General features: G+C 38.1%; 1 protein-coding gene across 4 annotated transcripts in view; it reads left to right on the top strand.

Moving 5' to 3' along the window:
* Positions 1-21,119, top strand: part of LOC135205425 (guanine nucleotide exchange factor for Rab-3A-like) — a 246,901-nt gene that overhangs the window by 73,758 nt on the left and 152,024 nt on the right. Inside the window, exon 1 of one of the 4 annotated variants that reach the window (XM_064235988.1) lies at positions 16,937-17,072. The exons of the other annotated variants lie outside the window; for them this stretch is intronic. The gene's annotated coding sequence lies outside the window, so the exon portion shown is untranslated. Of the gene's footprint in view, positions 1-16,936; positions 17,073-21,119 lie in introns of those variants that run through there. 4 annotated transcript variants of the gene reach the window in all.

Raw genomic sequence — 21,119 nt, 5'->3', positions numbered from 1 at the left:
TTTTTTCTTCCGTGTACAAATGCTGCCCCTTTTCCCTCGTTCAGTCACGTTTTTCTTGCTCTTTTTAGCAGCACGAATTGTTACGTATGCGCTCATTAAAACTTTCCAGGCGGCTCTCTCTCTCTCTCTCTCTCTCTCTCTCTCTCTCTCTCTCTCTCTCGTTAAGTTACATTTTCTTGTTCTTTATGGACATTTTCTTGATCTTTTTAGCAACACGAGTAATGATTTGCTCATTAAAACTCTCTCTCTCTCTCTCTCTCTCTCTCTCTCTCTCTCTCTCTCTCTTCCTGTATATATAAGTTATCAAATATTTTACATTTTACACCCAGTCATTTACGCCCCTCATAAAGGCTTTTATAAGACTTAATGAAATAGAAACTATTAATATTTACCATGAATTCTGCTCATCATTGTATGTATTGACATTCCGCGTCATGTAGGAAAGGTTATTGGAATGACTATGTCAATGAATGAAATAGGAAAGTTCTTGTATGTAATTGCTTGGTTTAGTATGATCATCTCTACCATTACTTTTAACCACTGCCATAAAACACTTAAAAAAACTAATTCCGTCCATATTTATTCGGCAGTTACAAAACTTGGATCTATATGCACACCGACGTCGTTTCCCAGGGGCGGAAAGGACATTTTCCAGATGAAAAACAAACCCTTTCCGGCCAAGCAAGAGCGTGCTTGCGCGTTCGATAAAGAGTAATTGAATGATGACGTCACGAGGCCTTCTTCTTCTTCTTATTCTTCTTCTTCTTCTATGGACGTTGTTTTTGTTTGTTCCCCACTCATGTTATCCACGTGGGAGGATAGTCCCATCAGTGCACTTCACGTGGTGCTCTGTAGTCGTTACTAAAGGGTGTTTATAGCATCCCTTCGGCTCATAGATACATCCAACTCTTTTTAGCTTTTTACTTTACCACCATTCTCACGTACTTTCTTTAATTTTGTTGCCAGAACTCGACTCTGAGCAAGCATCATTCCGAATACATTCATTTCTCTTAGTACTGGGCATCAACGGTATGACTCAACCTTGTTTCCAACGTGGACCTTCTCTCTTGCAAAGCTCGTCTACCCGTTGGGAGGTCACGTGCATTTTCGTGATCTTTTGACAACTTAACCGCTTTTGAACAGAAAGAAGCCTTTTCACTGTTTTTGGCTCTGCTGGGATACTCTGTAAGTTTTACCGTGAAGAAGAAGAAGAAGAAGAAGAATGACCAGAGAAAAGAAGAATTGAAGGTGTATGAAATGAGATTATCCGCGCATGTTTGCTTAATGGCAAGAGAGGGTCAAAAAGCTTTGGTGTTGATTTACCTTCATCTAGATATTCAGTGTGCGCTTTCTCTCAAGCGAGATTCTAGTTTGTTGATATGTTTTCGTATAGTGAAGTAATAATAGTGTAAAGATTGGTATGAAATCTGCCTGAACATAGCCTATACTATCCTAGTGCATATACAAGACAGCTGTCACAATGCGTGCTTTGGCTGCTGTAATGTAAATAGACCTATTCCATAGGATAATACTAGGCCTATATCCTAGGCTTATGCTCTATGATAGTAGGCTAATACTAGGTCTGTGTACTAGGTTAGTGCTAGGAATGTACCTCAGAACAGTAGTAGTATTATACCTTAAGAGTGTACCCTATACTCTAGGGTAGTAGGCTGTGCTCGGGTGTAGTTTTGAGGCTAGTTGCCTACTCTTTTCGCTAAATTATACTGATCATTGCTTTATACATATCCCAGATGGCTAGTAGGGTTTCAGTTCGAGCTAAAACGTCAGTAACAGCACACCTATGGTACACAATACCCTTGACATATTTTCACCAGAGTACACTGTCCGTACTCTCTCTCTCTCTAGTTCAATTTGAGAACAAACTATTATGAGTACGACTGTGAGGTCATCCGTATCGAGATCATTGTAAGCGAATCTGTAGAATTACTGCGAGATCATTGCAATAATTCTCTCTCCTTCTCTTTGGGTAAACATGCTTATCACTTTGCTTGTGTCCTTTAAAAAGAGGTTTCAAGGAACTTCCCTTGACTTGGCGAACTGATGTAGACACGTTTGTTATTATCGCAGACATGTTTTTGTCATTGCAGACGCATATTTGTTAACGGAGACATGTTTTTGTTATTGCAGATGCATGCTTTGTTAACGGAGCAATTCTTTTGTTATTGCAGATGCATGTTTGTTAACGGTGACATCTTTTTGTCATTGCAGATGCATGTTGTTAACGGAGACGTGTTTATGTCATTGCAGACCATGTGTGTTAACGGAGACATGTTTTTATCATAGCAAACGCATGTTTGTTAACGGAAACATGGTTTTTGTCTGTGTAGGCGCATGTTTGTTAACCGAGACTTAATTTTGTAGGGTAGACACATGTGGTTTTTAGTAAACACGTGCCTCAAAGTAAAGACATATATATCATTGCAAGCACAAAAAATTTGTCCGTGCATATGTTATGGGGAAGTGAGAACTCTTCTTAAAAGTTTCGTTGGGTTTCGTTGGCCTTCAGTTCTCAGTAACATTCGTGCTTGCACTCACCTATCGTGCTTGGATGTCACGTATCTTAGTGACAATGTTTTAGAAATTAGTTATAAATAAAATATGTTTCCCTAAATTACATTTATAATTCTCTTAGAATACTTATAAAGTTCCACCTCATTATTCTGGGTAATTAAACCAGAGTTTATCTTAAAAGGGCACTTATAACTATATGATTCCGGTGATTGAACCGAGTCTATCTTACACTTGTAACTTTTATTATAAGTCAACACTTGGACTTAGATCTGTCCTTAGTCACTGGGCACTCGTACATAATTGTATAAGTTCACAAATCACTATGGAGGCCTGCAGTCTCACTGCCACATATTTCGACAGCCCTTTTACAAATGCCTGTCGTCTGCTGCTGTTCCTTTCGCACGATCGGTATTTATGTGCTCTTCATTAGATGCCCATTGACAATATCAGTTTCTCATTTTTCGTCGAAATGACTCGCTTTTCCATTATTGTTCACGGTCTACTTTTCAATGCGTTTCGTTCAACGGTTGTCATGAGTACTCGTAACATCTTCTAAGAGGTCACTGTGTGAGGTCACGATTTCTCCATTAGTCCCTATACTCGGCTAATCTCTGACCTTAATAATGGTTTAGTTCGCCCTGGTTTTCGACTTTTGCACTTTGCTCTGGGTTTAAGACGATACACATAACACATTAATTGATATCACTCGCTGTCGATTTGCTAACGTTCCTCGAGTCCTATCATTTATCACTTATAGTCTTATACTCTGTATGCCCTTATTCGTATATTAATATATTTAGTTTATTCGATCTGAACAGACCATAGACACATCTTTGTCCATACAACATTCCTCTTTGCCAGTGAAGACAAAGAGTTGGCGATCTGTTTATGAAGATGTCCACAATCCTCTAAGTAAATAGTTTTTAAAAAAATTCAGTCTATGGAAGTAATCGATTAGAATGCCCACAGTCCTTTTAAGCAGGAAATTGTAATGAATCTTTTTCGGCAAAAAGGTTTAAAAAAATGTAGCATAATTTAATGTAACTTTGTCGTCAGCCAAACAAAGTTTTGACGCCACCAAAAATTAATTGTTTTAATATTAACGAGTTCCATAAATAGGAGGAAAAAAGACTATAGGAACCGAGCGAATTCTGGGCCACAAAGAGAGAGAGAGAAGCCCCGCCCTCAAAAAGTGTAACATGTAAGAGCATTTCTGGGCAAGAGAAATGGCAAAAGAAAGAGGAAGATGAAGAAAAAGGAGGAGGAGGAAGAAGAGCAGCAGCTCTATTTAAAGATAGAGTGTGAAGAGAAAGAAAGAAAGAAGGGAGGGAGGGAGAGAGAGAGAGGAAGCTCCTAACTAAGCCAAAACAATCTCGTGACTCAGCAGCAACCCATAATCACTCTCGTACCTCAAGGGTCGATCTCTCTCTCTCTCTCTCTCTCATCCTCATATATTTAAGACTAAGTGGTATCCTCTTAGTTCTTAGGTTTAGTCTTTCACACACACACACACACACACACACACACACACACACATATATATATATATATATATATATATATATATATATATATATATATATATATACTGTGTGTGTGTGTGTGTTTGTTCATGCGATCATTGACATTCACATAAAGTAGATAGTTTAATAAACAATTCAATAACATAAGGGTGTTTTTTGGTGCATGTTGTTTTGCTTTAATTTTAAGCAACACGAGCGACACTTCCGCCTGTGCTCATTTTGACGTTAATTTCTGTAGGAACGCATGGATTCTTACCTCATCCAGATTCCTAACACAGTGCTGGACTGGGAATTGGAGGTTGGGCCTATGTTAGTATGACCAGCCTAAGCTAAGAGTGCAATGATAATTATTATTAATAAAATAAATAAAGTGTTGGGACCGATGATTAATCTCGCTTTATTCCAGCATTTTCTTCAGTGCAGTTGAATTTAATAGAAAAAAATGTCAAAATAAGCTACAAATATGCTTTTTTAATCCTTAAAACGGGAATGCGTTGACAGTAACAAACATTGTGTTAATTTACATAGCTGCTTCTTTGTCTTAAATGTTTTGGAATCACAAGATGCACCATGAGTCTAAAATGGCGGTTTTTGGAAGCAGGTTCTGGATCAACATTACTTAGGCCGACGTACGATTGACTGTATCCTCAATATGCTGTGTAACGAAGTTATTTTCATCCAAGTCAGATATGATGTAATACTAAAATCCGCTTTTAATACGGGTAGATATTAGGCAAAAGGAAGAATTATCGTGGAATGAGAAAACTGGTTAGCTGACAAGGGACGCGTGATTCACACTGCACCCAGCTGCACTGTCTAGCGGCTAGAGAATATTACTGTCATTATTCATTACCTCTCGTTGCTGCTCGTTGGGACCACTTTTCTTGGCGGAGCTTCTCGCCTGTTTTGATAAGGACTGAAATCTGCTTGTTGTATTATGTAGACGTAAAATGTTTCTCTGTGTAAATGAACACATTTACAGTGGTACTATTGAAGAACTTTGAGTTAGTACCTCTCTTGCATGATTACTTGGTGTGCTGTCATAAGCTGACATTGTAGGCTTTTTGTGTTTTTGTTCGAATGTTCCTTTAACTGTATCTTCCTTATGCGGAAAAAAATAATAGTAATAATAATAACTCAGTGTGACAATCTATAATGGCTATCGCAGGCAAATAATATTAATAATAATATATCACTCTTACTGTCTAATGTTTGAGACAGAACCGAAAATTTTGAATATATTTTATTTGTGTGTAAATCACTTAATTCAGTTTGTTTACTTACGAGTTTGTTATGTATAGCTGAAAATCAGTATGTGAAGGTCTATACATTTCTTTTGTGTACGTATTTGGAACCCTCGATAAAGGAGCGTCCCAACATCAGGCCGTAATGGATGCTGCCTACTGCGTCAGCGGATAACGAAATTAGCATCGGCTTCGCGTCCCACCGCTGCTGACGACGGAAATGGAGAGTCGCATAATTTTGGGACAGCATCTCTCGACACAGCGGCTGAAACAGGAGCAAATGAAACCGGCTAGTTTCAGTACAGGTTCTCGGAAAAACAGCTGAAACATGAACTGAAACAGCGACTAATTTCAGGACCGGTTCTTTGAAACAGCTGCTAGTTTCAGGACAGCTTCTCTGAAACAGCGGCTACTTTCAGGACAGGGTCTCTGAAACAGCGGCTACTTTCAGGACAGGGTCTCTGAAACAGCGGCTGAAATAGTAGCACTGAAACAGCAGCTGAAACACTGGCTAATTTCAGGACAAATTCTCTGAAACAGCAGTTACAAGGAAACTTGATATTCACACAGAATTAGAGAAAAAAAACTTAATATTCACAGATACTGTGGCATTATTAGCTTGTGCGTAAATATTCTTATTTAAACGGTGTACATATGTGTATTTTTGTATACTTTAAGAGGTGTTCTGTAACAGGGAGGGGCTTTAGAGAATTGAAATAATATTTATTACTGCCATATTCAGTTTTGGTAGCTGATTCATGGATGAATCCTCTGTGCAGTAAAACTACCTTAACGTTGTACCCTAGTCGTGTGTGTGTGTGTGTTTTTAAGTATGTGCGTGTGTGTGTATATGTGCATGAAATCCCTTGTTACTGTAACATGAACCCACAGAAAAATAAAATGATTCGGTACTTGCATAGGCCATGGACACTGGCAAATATGGGAGAAGCCAGTGAACGCTATTGACAATGTAGTGTCAGGTGTTTAAAGCCAGTAAACACTTGACACGATGTTCACAGGTGTTTAAAGCCAGTGAACACTATTAACACGGTAGTCACCGGTGTTTAAAGCCAGTGAACACTGTTGACACGAAGTTCACAGGTGTTTAAAGCCAGTGAACACTGTTGACACGAAGTTCATAGGTGTTTAAAGCCAGTGAACACTGTTGACACAATATTCACAGGTGTTTAAAGCCAATGAACACTGTTGACACGAAGTTCACAGGTGTTTAAAGCCAATGAACACTGTTGACACGAAGTTCACAGGTGTTTAAACCCAGTGAACACTGTTGACACGAAGTTCACAGGTGTTTAAAGCCAGTGAACACTGTTGACACAATATTCACAGGTGTTTAAAGCCAATGAACACTGTTGACACGAAGTTCACAGGTGTTTAAAGCCAGTGAACACTGTTGACACGAAGTTCACAGATGTTTAAAACCAGTGAACACTATTAACACGGTAGTCACCTGTGTTTAAAGCCAGTGAACACTGTTGACACAATATTCACAGGTGTTTAAAGCCAGTGAACACTGTTGACACGAAGTTCAAAGGTGTTTAAAGCCAGTTGTTGACACGAAGTTCAGAGGTGTTTAAAGCTAGTGAACATTATTGACACGATGTCCGCAGGTGTTTAAAGCCAATGAACACTGTTGAGACGAAGTTCACAGGTGTTTAAAGCCAGTGAACACTGTTGACACGAAGTTCACAGGTGTTTAAAACCAGTGAACACTATTAACACGGTAGTCACCGGTGTTTAAAGCCAGTGAACACTGTTGACACAATATTCACAGGTGTTTAAAGCCAGTGAACACTGTTGACACGATGTTCACAGATGTTTAAAGCCAGTGAACATTATTGAAACGATGTCCGCAGGTGCTTAAAGCCAGTGAACACCATTGACACGATGTTCACAGGTGCTTAAAGCCAGTAAACACTAGACACGATGTTCGCAGATGTTTAAAGCCAGTAAACACTATTGACACGATGTTCAAAGGTTTTTAAAACAAGTGAACACTAGTGACACGATGTTAGCGGTGCTTAAAGCCAGTGAACACATTTGAAACGATGTTTGCAGGTGTTTAAAGGCAGTGAACACTGATAACACGATGTTCACAGGTGTTTAAAGCCAGTGAACACTGTTGACACGATGTTCACAGGTGTTTAAAGCCAGTGAACACTGTTGACACGATGTTCTCAGGTGTTTAAAGCTAGTGAACACTGTTAACACGATGTTCACAGGTGTTTAAAGCTAGTGAACACTGTTGACACAATGTTCACAGGTGTTTAAAGCCAGTAAACACTGTTGACACGATGTTCACAGGTGTTTAAAGCCAGTGAACACTGTTGACACGATGTTCACAGCTGTTTAAAGCCAGTGAACACTGTTGACACGATGTTCACAGGTGTTTAAAGCTAGTGAACACTGTTGATACGATGTTCTCAGGTGTTTAAAGCCAGTGAACACTGTTGACACGATGTTCTCAGGTGTTTAAACCTAGTGAACACGGTTGACACGATGTTCACAGGTGTTTAAAGCCAGTGAAAACTGTTGACACGAAGTTCCCAGGTGTCTAAAGCTAGTGAACACTGTTGACACGAAGTTCACAGGTGTTTAAAACCAGTGAACACTGTTGACACGATGTTCTCAGGTGTTTAAAGCTAGTGAATACTGTTGACACGATGTTCACAGGTGTTTAAAGCCAGTGAACAAAGTTGACAGGAAGTTCACAGGTGTTTAAAGACAGTGAACACTGTTGACACGAAGTTCACAGGTGTTTAAAGCTAGGGAACACTGTTGACACGATGTTCGCAGGTGTTTAAAGCCAGTGAGCATTTAACATGATGTTCGCAGCTGTTTAAAACCAGTGAACACTATTGACACAATGTTCACAGGTGTTTAAAGCCAGTGAACACTATTGACACAATGTTCACAGGTGTTTAAAACCAGTGAACACTATTGACACAATGTTCACAGGTGTTTAAAACCAGTGAACACTATTTACACAATGTTCACAGGTGTTTAAAGCCAGTGAACACTATTGACACAATGTTCACAGGTGTTTAAAACCAGTGAACACTGTTGACACGAAGTTCACAGGTGTTTAAAGCTAGTGAACACTGTTGACACGAACTTCACAGGTGTTTAAAGCCAGTGAACACTGTTGACACGATGTTTGCAGGTGCTTAAAGCTAGTGAACACTATTGACACAATGTTTGCAGGTGTTTAAAGCCAGTGAACACTATTGACACGATATTTGCAGGTGCTTAAAGCCAGTGAACACTATTGACACGATGTTTGCTGGTGTTTAAAGCCAGTGAACACTATTGACCCCCCACCCCAAACCCAATTTGGTTGGCAGGTGTTTGAAAAGCCAGTGAGCACTAGTTGACACAAATGTTTCAACAGGTATTAAAGCTACGTGAACCTCGAATTGAAAACAATGTTCGCAAGGTTGTTTAAAGCCATGTGAACACTATTGAAAACAATGTTTCGCAGGTGTTTAAAGCCAGTGAAACACCAATTGACACGATGTTTGCCAGGTAACTTGAACGCCCAGTGAACACTAGACCCACGATGTTTGCAGGTCGTTTAAAAGCCAGTGAACCACTGTGACACAAACTGTTCACAGGGGTTTGGTTTAAAGCCAGTGAACACTGTTGAGTTGATATTCACAGGTGTTTAAAGCCAGTGAACACTGTTGACACGATGTTCACAGGTGTTTAAAGCCAGTGAACACTGTTGACACGATGTTTGCAGGTGTTTAAATCAGTGAACACTATTGACACGATGTTTGCTGGTGTTGAAAGCCAGCAAACACTATTGACACAATGTTTGCAGGTGTTTAAAGCCAGTGAACACTATTGACACGAAGTTCACAGGTGTTTAAAACCAGTGAACACTATTGACACAATGTTCACAGGTGTTTAAAGCCAGTGAACACTATTGAAACAATGTTCGCAGATGTTTAAAGCCAGTGAACACAATTGAAACAATGTTCGCAGGTGTTTAAAGCCAGTGAACACAATTGAAACAATGTTCGCAGGTGTTTAAAGCCAGTGAACACTAGACACGATATTTGCAGGTGTTTAAAGCCAGTGAACACTATTGACACGATGTTCACAGGTGTTTAAAGCCAGTGAACACTGTTGACACGATATTCAAAGGTGTTAAAGCCAGTGAACGCTGTTGAAACGAAATCCACAGGTGTTTAAAGCTAGTGAACACTGTTAACACGAAGTTCACAGGTGTTTAAAGCCAGTGAACACTGTTGACACGATGTTCTCAGATGTTTAAAGCCAGTGAACACTGTTGACACGATGCTCTCAGGTGTTTAAAGCCAGTGAACACTGTTGACACGATATTCACAGGTGTTTAAAGCCAGTGAACACTATTGACACGATATTCACAGGTGTTTAAAGCCAGTGAACAACGTTGACAGGAAGTTCACAGGTGTTTAAAGACAGTGAACACTGTTGACAGGAAGGTCACAGGTGTTTAAAGCTAGGGAACACTGCTGACACAATGTTCGCAGGTGTTTAAAGTCAGTGAACATTTAATACTATGTTCACAGCTGTTTAAAGCCAGTAAACACTATTGACACGATGTTCATAGGTATTTAAATCCAGTGAACACTGTTGACACAATGTTTGCAGGTGTTTAAAGCCAGTGAACACTGTTGACACAAAGATCACAGGTGTTTAAAGCCAGTGAACACTGTTGACATAATGTTGGCAGGTGTTTAAAGCCAGTGAACACTGTTGACACTATGTTCTCAGGTGTTTTAAGCCATTGAACACTGTGGACACAATGTTTGCAGATGTTTAAAGCCAGTGAACACTATTGACACAATGTTTGCAGGTGTTTAAAGCCTGTGAACACTATTGACATAATGTTCACATGTGTTTAAAGCCAGTGAACACTATTGACATGATGTTGACAGGTGTTTAAAGCCAGCAAACACCATTTACACAATGTTTGCAGGTGTTTAAAGCCAGTGAACACTGTTGACACGATGTTTGCAGGTGTTTAAAGCCAGTGAACAATATTGACACGATGTTCACAGGTGTATAAAGCCAGTGAACACTATTGACACGATGTTTACAGGTGTTTAAAGCCAGTGAACACCATTGACATGATGTTCGCAGATGTTTAAAGCCAGTGAACACTAATGACACGATGTTCGCAGGTGTTTAAAGCCAGTGAACACCATTGACACAATGTTCGCAGGTGTTTAAAGTCAGTGAACACCATTGGCACGATGTTCGTCGGTGCTTAAAGCCAGTGAACACTTGACACGATGTTTGCAGGTGTTTAAAGCAGTGAACCTAAATTGAACCTATGTTCGCGGAGGTGTTTAAAGCCTGAACACTTGTGACACCAATTGGCACGATTTTTCGTCGGCTTAAAGCCAGTGAACACTTGAAACGATGTTTGCAGGTGTTTAAAGCCAGTGAACACTATTGACACTATGTTCGCAGGTGTTTAAAGCCAGTGAACACTGTTGACACAATGTTTGCAGGTTTTTAAAGCTATTGAACACTATTGACACGATGTTCGCAGGTGTTTAAGGCCAGTGAACATCGTTGACACGATGTTCACAGGTGATTAAAGCCAGTGAACACTATTGACATGATATTTGCAGGTGTTTAAAGCCAGTGAACACTATTGACACGATGTTTGCAGGTGCTTAAAGCCAGTGAACACTGTTGATATGATGGTTGCAGATGTTTAAAGCCAGTAAACAATATTGACACGATGTTTGCAGGTGTTTAAAGCCTGTGAACACTATTGACACAATGTTGGCAGGTGTTTAAAGCCAATGAACACTATTGACGTGATGTTCGCAGGTGTTTAAAGCCAATCAACACTATTGACACGATGTTTGCTGGTGTTTAAAGCCAGGGAACACTAATGACACGATGTTCATAGGTTTTTAAAACCAGTGAACACTATTGACACTATGTTCACAGGTTTTTAAAGCCAGTGAACACTATTGACATGATGTTTGCTGGTGTTTAAAGCCAGTGAACACTATTGACACAATGTTTGCAGGTGTCTAAAGCCAGTGAACACTGTTGACATGATGTTCGCATGTGTTTAAAGGACGTGAACACTATTGACACGATGTTCACGTGTTTAAAGCAAGTGAACACTATTGACACAATGTTCGCAGGTGTTTAAAGCCAATGAACACTATTGACATGATGTTTGCGGGTGTTTAAAGCCAGTGAACTGTTGACACTATGCTCGCAGGTGTCTAAAGCCAGTGAACACTAGACATGATGTTCGCAGGTGTTTAAAGCCAGTGAACACTGTTGACACAATGTTCGCAGGTGTTTAAAGCCAGTGAACACCATTTGACAAGTTGTTTGCAGGTGTTTAAAGCCAGTGAACACTATTGACATGATGTTTGCAGGTGTTTAAAGCCAGTGAACACTATTGACATGATGTTCGCAGGTGTTTAAAGCCGGTGAACACTATTGACACGATGTTCACAGGTGTTTAAAGCCAGTGAACTGTTTTGACACAATGTTCGCAGGTGTTTAAAGCCAGTGAACATGTTTTGACACGATGTTTGCGGGTGTTTAAAGCCTATGAATACTGTTGACACGATGTTTGCAGGTGTTTAAAGCCAGTGAACAATATTGACATGATGTTCACAGGTGTTTAAAGCCTGTGAACACTGTTGACATGATGTACACAGGTGTTTAAAGCTAGTTAACACTGTTGACATGAGGTTTGCAGGTGTTTAAAGCCAGTGTTCAGCCAGTGAACACTGTTGACATGAGGTTTGCAGGTGTTTAAAGCCAGTGAACACTGTTGACACGATGTTTGCTGGTGTTTAAAGCCAGTGGACACCATTGACACGATGTTCACAGGTGTTTAAAACCAGTGAACACTGTTGACACGAGGTTCGCAGGAGTTTAAAGCCAGTGAACACTATTGACACGATGTTCGCAGGTGTTTAAAGCCAGTGAACACTATTGACACGATTTTTGCAGTTGTTTAAAGCCAGTGAACACTTGACACAATGTTCGCAGGTGTTTAAAGCCAGTGAACACTATTGACATGATGTTTGCAGGTGTTTAAAGCCAGTGAACACTATTCACACGATGTTCACAGATGTTTAAAGCTAGTGAACACTGTTGCCACGATGTTCACAGGTGTTTAAAGCCAGTGAACACTATTGACACGATGTTCACAGGTGTTTTAAGCCAGTGAACGCTATTGACACGATATTCTCTGGCATTATAGACGATAATTGCATTTCTGAACCCGTCAAGACAAGGACCTTTTTAGCTCTGAGATAATTGGACTTGTCTGGTTTTCGAGACATTTTAATAATATTCTAACATTACTCGATATTTTTTTTTTTTTTAATTCCTGTGAACCTTTTTGTGGCGTGTGAAGGCTTAGTCTAAGCAATGAAGTCTACTTTGAGATAATTAAGTATACTTTTTAATAACAGGTGAGGAAGTTGCTTATCTTCTTCTTGCATTAAAAACGAAGGCTCTGAAGTCAGGAAGTCGATTTCGTTGAGAGAGAGAGAGACCTCTTGGTTTAAACTTGTTCAGAGGGAGAGAGATATTATGACGTGACTTTTGAAATCAATGTGTCGATTTTCTTGTTTCCCTGAGAGAGAGAGAGAGAGAGAGAGCGTATAACGTACTAATACGGATATACGGATATCCAAGAAACAAGAGCAGTTGCTGCGCAGGGCCAAGCAAATTAAAAGATTACTAGTGTTGCTTTGCTAAATATCTATTTAAACGGTCCCTGGGAACCGTTTTCTATGAAGTGTTTTATTAGTAGAAAGCAATAGAAAATGAAGGTATAAATACGTTTAAGCCGGCAGGCGAAATCAAGAGTTCAGTAACGAGAGAGAAAGAGAGATATTGCAGTGTTCTCTATGACTGGCGAGCTGGAAGTTTGTACCTGAAAGACATCAAGAGGTAAAGTCGTTTATACCGTACGTACTATATCTTTGTGACCTGCTGACTTTGATGAGGTTATCCAGTATTATACAAGAAATATACAAAGAACAAAGATAATCCTCAGAGATTTGATTTATTTATCGTATTCTTTGTTGTTCGCACTAAGGAATATGGTTAGTGTCTTATCACAGAGCAATCTAATACGATATTACCCTATGCCCATCTCTCATGATAACTTTTGAAGATATTGGATTATATTATCACTCTACCTGTCACCACTCGCTATCGTTTTTGGAGTTGAGAATTTCTTAGAGAGAGAGAGAGAGATCAAACCAATCCATAGGATTTGTACTAAATTATTCTGCTGTTAGAACCTCTACTGATATTTAGTTCAGAAGTTGATTTAGTTAACACTGAATGTGTATATATATATATATATATATATATATATATATATATATATATGTAGTATATGTATGTATATATATATTCGTACGTGTAGTATAATCCCTCTGCATAAACGAGCATAATACCAGTAACAGCGCGTTCGCGCGCGCGCACACACAGACGTGGCGTCCGACTCACGTTAATGAACTTTTACGATGAAAATGTGATGTTTCATGACTAAGGAATGTGGTAAATAATGGGCTTATCATAGATTCTCGTGACTGTCTTTTAGCGCTTAGAGAGAGAGAGAGAGAGATTTTTTTCTCATATAGGAACTATCATGGAACGTGTTCCAATGATAGTGATTATTATTAATATTAATTGGATATGGAAAGTAGCATAGTTGTTATTCTAATGTGAATGCTGTTTAGTATTATCATTATTATTACTTTTATTATTTATTATTCTTATTATTATTATTTTATTCTATTATTATTATTATTGTTATTATATTATTATTTTATTATTAATCGCTGCAGTACAAAAGATTTTAAAAGAAATCAGCTAAGTAATCTACAGATTTAGAGAAATTAGTTCTTAGTAGTTACTTATCAGTGTCTCAGGTATACATAAGTAATGTAGCTACTATTACTGAGTCAGTAACCTGTGTTTACCTAATCCCTTGATTTGGGATGAATCACCCGAAACTGTACTTCCGGTTGTCTGAGTCACGATTTTATGTCGCTGGAAGTCTGGAGAAAGTTCAAAGACAAGTTGACTAATAACTAATGTGATTATGTGAGTCAACTTTATAACGTAAGTTTTAAAATAGAAAGTATGCGATAGAACATTGGTTGGCAGATTCTAATGATTATTTTGAAGAAGGATATAGAAGAAAAGTTGGCTAATAACTAACCTATTGTAAGTTAACTTACAATAGTTTACTTACAAAGGATCCAAGTTCCTGCGCTGCTAAGGAATTCGGACTGACAGGTAAGCGCTGACGTCACCGCTTCGCGTGATGCTGCATTGTTTACATTGTGACGTCACAGCGACGTCAGCGATCCGCAGCAGATCTGTGAAAATGAGTCAAGTGTCGATAACGGAGTCACGAAGGGTACTTGATAAAGGATTATAGTCTTTAAGCTTTCTGTGATAAGGTCTCTCTTAGATTGTTGTTGATTCTGTTATCGTTTATTCTTCTGTCAGAAAGAGTGAAGGGAGAAATCTAGCCTATCATATGCTAAATGTAGGTGGTCATAATTGTTCCCGCGCCAGCATTTTCCATCAGATCGGTCTATTTAGTGATCAGTAAGTCGTGTACCTCAAGAAAATTATGAAAAACAACTTTTCGTAGCATAATTTTCTTGTGCGCAGTGACTGCACATAATATCCTGAACAATTAAATTCTTTATTTTAATTCTCTGAAGTAGTAGTTTAAGACAATCAATTTGTTGGTGTATCAGTTAATTCACCAATGTGGAGAAAAATTCACCATCTGATATTTGAATGGTGTGCTGATTGTGTAGTGAAGCATTCAAAATCCGATATTGGGAAGGCATATTGCATACAGTATATAGGCCTACATCCTGTTCATTGTACGTACATTGAGCATGGCTATATAAGACAATGGACGTGATGTTATGTTGATTATGAAAATGACAAAAACCACATTGACAGTAGAAGGTCTACCTTTCTTTTGCACATGATTTCAACATGTCATCAGCTGGAAAAACTTGGATAGGTATGAAATATTGTTGTGACTTGGAATTCGTGATTTATCATAACTATGGTTTTGAGTATGGTTTCGTAATTGGCATTTACGGAATCCAGGTGACTTGGTTTCTGCTGACTTTTGACGTTACTCGCTGGCAACAGTGGGCTCTGTTAAGAGGATTTTTGCAATGCAACGTGAGTTTAAGCTTAAGTTTTAAGTATAATTAACTTTTCACAAATTTAATGCCACTTATATAATAATCATTTTTAGTTACGTTGCAAAGTCGAAGGTCAAGGGCTGGAATGTTCCTAAGCTGATTTTCAGACAGACTTAAGGCCTCATCTTAAGGTGCTTCTGAGCGCCTCAGTGGCGTGATCGGTAAGGTCTTGGCCTGCCACCTCGGTGGTCGCGAGTTCGATTCTCGGGCATTCCACTGAGGGGTTAGAGATGTGTATTTCTGGTGATAGAAGTTCACTCTCGACGTGGTTCGGAAGTCACGTAAAGCCGTTGGTCCTGTTACTGAATAACCACTGGTTCCATGCAACATAAAAACACCATACAGACAAACTTAAGGTGCTTCTATACTACAGCAAAACATGTCAAACACATTGGCAACAGATTAGGAACAAGTCGACGACTTTAAGACAGAATCTTAGTGCTCATGTTGGGGAACGTCTACAGTACAGCAAATGTCATGAATATGTTGGTGACTCATCTCATAATTTCACCAGTAGGTTGACAATAAGTCAACGACTTTAAGACAGAATCTTTGTATTGATTATCAACTAAGAGTTGATAATTATATAAAGCACTGGTTAAGACTGCCGACAAGTTGATTTGATGATTATATAAAACACTGGTTAAGACTGCCGACAAGTTGATAATCTTGTTTCGTGTTCTATCAATATTTGGTTACCTGATAAATTAGGCCAGACTGAAATGTCTTCAGTTCTGATTTGTATTAGACTTTGTTTCCCCGCGGGTGTGTGTGTGTGTGTGTGTGTGTCTCCCATCAGTACACCTCACGAGGTACTCTGTAGGCATTACTTGAGGTAGGCTCTGCTAGTGTAAAAGGTTTCCCTCCTGTTACACCTTTAAACCTTTTTACTCTCTGCTTTCCCTTTCAGCGCTGAATGACCTCATAGGTCCCAGCGGTTGGCCTTTGGCCTAAATTCGATACTCCAATTTGAGTTATGTATCGTTTAATATTTTCTTTATGGAAGTAGTTACGTAAAACATAAGGTTTATTACCGTGTCTTCAAAAGTTATTTTGTATTATTGTTTATTTTCAATTATATTGTTGTTATAAGTACATTATTTTCTTTATTTTAATAGTTAGGTTCTAAACCTGAAAGATATTGTTTCAGTTACTCTTAAAATAGTGAAAAATTTCGAAATAAATGAAAGCTTCAGTAAACACGTTACTGAAAACAGAAACATTATTGCTATAAATGAATAACTTTAAAATCTAAATGGCCAGGTTTTTAAAACTGCAAAATGGTGTTTCAATATTTCTTAAAATAATATTTAAAAAAATCTCAATAATTGAAAGCTTAAGTAAACACGTCAACTTACAGACGTTGATTTCGTTTCAGCTTGCAACTGTCTGAGTGGGTATTTTGACCAGATGTAGATACCCGGGTCAAAGGTCATTTACGGAACGAGTAAATAAGATGGAGAGGGAGAAGGATAATAACTTACGTACTTCGAATTCCTAACGTGCTGGATTAGGTACGTACTCAATAATCAGTTTTTTTATAAACATTAATATTTTTATATATGTTAACTACATTATAGCATTTGTTTCTCAGACGTATTTGTAGCATGGCCTAATGGGAAGTAGATCCTGCAGTGTTTAGGTGATTCTAAATCTTTTACGTTATATACGAACACTTACGGAGAGAGAGAGAGAGAGAGAGAGAGAGAGAGAGAGCGAGAGAGAGAGAGAGAGAGAGAGAGAGAGAGAGAGAGAGAGAGGCTCAAGTTGTATCCTCTTAAGAATAATTTACTGATGAACATTCTCAGAACAAGGCCCTCGCATTACATCTAGAATAAATATTTACACATTATCTCTCTCTCTCTCTCTCTCTCTCTCTCTCTCTCTCTCTCTCTCTCTCTCTCGAACAAACACTTGCATCTCATTAGAGAAAATTAGCACGACTCGAAATCTTCACTTAGGCGCAGGTGAAGGTCAGGTGCTTACGGCTAATTATTTTCGCCTCGGATGTTACCTGTGATTTAGAAGTGATTATCGTGGAACGAAAATGAGTTAACACATGTTTTAATCATTCTATAGGAAGAGAGAGAGAGAGAGAGAGAGAGACTGACTGTGTGTGTGTGTGTGTGTGTGTGTATGGTTAAACATATTCAAAGGGAGGGTGTGTTTAAGCATTAAGATAATATATATATATATATATATATATATATATATATATATATATGTGTGTGTGTGTGTGTTTAAACATATCGAGAGAGAGAGAGAGAGAGAGAGAGAGAGAGAGAGAGAGAGAGAGAGAGAGAGGTAATATGATGAGTTAGGACATTTCAGTTACTATCGCATTAAGAGAGAGAAAAATGAATAAGGAAAAGGGAATTTAGATTTAGAGAGAGAGAGAGAGAGAGAGAGAGAGAGAGAGAGAGAAAGGGTTAGCAGAGCACGTTTAATGGAAGATGAGAAATCAATACCCTTGAGTGGTATAGCGGCCTCCCTCTCCGTCGGCGCCTGCTGCAGGCAGAGATACGGTAAATTACTTTCAAAAGTCGACAGCAACTAATAGGGAACTCAGACTTGCTTCCGGGACTGCTCTCTCTCTCTCTCTCTCTCTCTCTCTCTCTCTCTCTCTCTCTCATAGTCGATGCAGGAGAGAAGGCAAAGTGTAAGAGAGCTGTTGCTATTTTCTCCTTCTCTCCTTCTTTATCCGCTTCGTCTTGGATTAGTGTCCTGAAAAGGACGATGAAGGAATCTGGTAAGAGCTGGTTATCGGAACTGGCTATCCAGTGCGTGGGGCAGAAACGTCTCTTAGCTGGTCACTTGAACTGGTTAACAAATACATAGAAAAATCAAGGCGATGACAATTTGCTGTGTCAGCAGTCTGTACTGGATAAACATCCTGTTGTAATCATTTTGTCAAATGAGCAGTTGCTTTGTGAAACGAAATTAGAGTTTGTGAAATTGATATTCCATGGTGTTGTATTCTAAATGAATTTTCACTGTATTTTCAGGAATTGTTTTAAAGGCTTTGCTTCAGAAATGCGTCTCTATGACCTTTCTTGTAAACTATTATTTCAGCTAGTTTCTAAGGGGGCGTGGTAATCCTGGTCACGTTTTCCCACGAATGCAAAGGCTCTGCTAGGTGCTTTGTTAAAGCAATGCCTCTTGCGCTTCTTTGTTATACAAATGTAACTCTTAAGGGTATGTTTGCTTTATTTGTCGACAAAAGTGGGCAGAATTACATTCAAGTAACTGGTAAAACATAATGTTATTATCATATATAGATATGTGTAAATTGTATATATATGAATATCTATAATATATTCAGTTGTATTCCACATAGGAAAATGAAATTGGTATGTCTCAGAAAACGCCCAACAGTTTCGTCCTCCAATGGACCTCTTCTTGGAGCGTTTATTCAATAAACACTCCAAGAAGAGGTCCATTGGAGGACGAAAATTTGGGCATTTTCTGAGACATAGCAATTTCATTTTCCTATGTGGAATACAACTGAATTACCATATCTACGTGCCTAAGAAGATTACCAGTATTTGTATAGTATATATATATATATATATATATATATATATATATATATATATATATATATATATATATATATATATATATATATATATATTATATATATATATATATACACACACACACACACACACACACACACACATATATATATATATATATATATATATATATATTATATATATATATATAATACATATTAACGAGCGAGAGACGTCACTACCTCCATTAGGTAATAATAAAGGCCGATCGCATCTCCTCGGGTGAATTATTATTATAAAATAGGCATTGACGAGGACCGAATCGAGATTCCTGCTCGGTTATGAAGGCTTCCATTGATTAGAGTGAGTAGTTAGTGTGTAGTCTGGCACTTGCTTTGGCTTATAAACTTGGCACTCTGCTTTTTCATAGGCACTTTAATCTATAATTCATTTGAAGCAGTTTTGGGTATTGTGCGATAATATATATATATATATATATTATATATATATATATATATATATATATATATATATATATATATTATATATATCTATCTATATATATATATATATATATATATATATATATATATATATATATATATATATATAAACACTACAGTTTAGAATTAAGTTGAGATGTATATGTGTGTGGTGTGTATTTACATTTTCATATATTTTATATTTATGCATACATATATGTAAATTATATATATTTTATATATATGCGTATATTTGTATATTTTAATTCATATCTATGTAGCTTAATTTTAAAATTTCCTTACACGCCCTTCCACTGAATCAGCAGTGCCCCTAAACTTAAACCCCTCTCCCCCCTCCCGGGATTGTGGGTGGGTGGAGAACTCAGACTTAACACGTCTCACGGGGAACCCATTAAGGTTAATGCAGATTTGAATTTGATTTTTATATAGAATTTAGGCCGAACTCCAAAACACTGGGACAAATGACGGCATTCTGCGTTGGAATGAAAATGAACAGTAAAAGGTTTGAAAGGTGTAACAGAAGGAAAACCTCACAGTTGCATTCTGGATCAATTGTTAGGAGAGGGTGGAAAGTAAGATGGAATAAAGTGAGATCATGAACGGAGGTACAGTAAAAGGAGTGAAAGGGGTTGCAGCTAGGGTCCCAAGGGACGCTGCAAGAATCTTAAGTAATGCCTACAGTGCACCGCATGAGGTACACTGGCGGCTCTACCTTCCTATGCAGTTTATGCAATTGAAGCCAAAAGGTGGAATTGGAGAGAGAGAGAGTGTGTTACCTTGCTCTCTGGAGACGTCTGCTGCTGCATGTTACGCATGCGCCCTAGATAGGGTCTGTGACGTAGAGAGAGAGAGAGAGAGAGAGAGCAAGGAGTTGTCAGGCCGTTGCCCCTTTTCAAGGACCAGGACCTTACTTGGGGGGTTGGGTGACGGGTGTTGAAATGAGGTTTATTGGTTTAATTGAGGATTTTAAATGGGGAGTGGGTAAATGAGGGTGTTAGTTTTCGTTTAAAACTGAAGGTGTAAATTGTTTCTTTGTAGATTTTGGGGGAATAGGTTTCGCTTCTTTGTCTTCTTCGGTTTAGTGTTTATCATGGTTAGTGGACGTGAATATGTTTCATTATTGGTCAGTTTGTGCACAGATATATATCCATATATAATTGTGTGAGTGTATAATATTATATATTAATATATATATATATATATGTATATATAATTATTTAATATATATATATATATATATATATATATATATGTATAGTATATATATATATATATGATATTATGTATTATATGATATATATATATGACTATATATTTTGTATGTATGTATGTATAACTGAATCACGAAAGTTTGGAACGTGATAAATGCATAAATAAAGGTATAAAAGCCACAAAGGAAAGTGAAACACTGGAGTAGCTGCAACAAGATCTTTCGACTCAACGTCCTAAGTTAAGGACGTTGAGTCGAAAGATCTCGCAGCTACTCCGTTGGTTATCTTTCCTTCGTGGCGAATACCTTTACCTTTATATATATATGCAT

Source organism: Macrobrachium nipponense, chromosome 24 (genome assembly GCF_015104395.2).
Source record: "Macrobrachium nipponense isolate FS-2020 chromosome 24, ASM1510439v2, whole genome shotgun sequence".
NCBI classification, from domain to species: domain Eukaryota; kingdom Metazoa; phylum Arthropoda; class Malacostraca; order Decapoda; family Palaemonidae; genus Macrobrachium; species Macrobrachium nipponense.
This window is presented reverse-complemented; position numbering and strand designations above follow the sequence as displayed.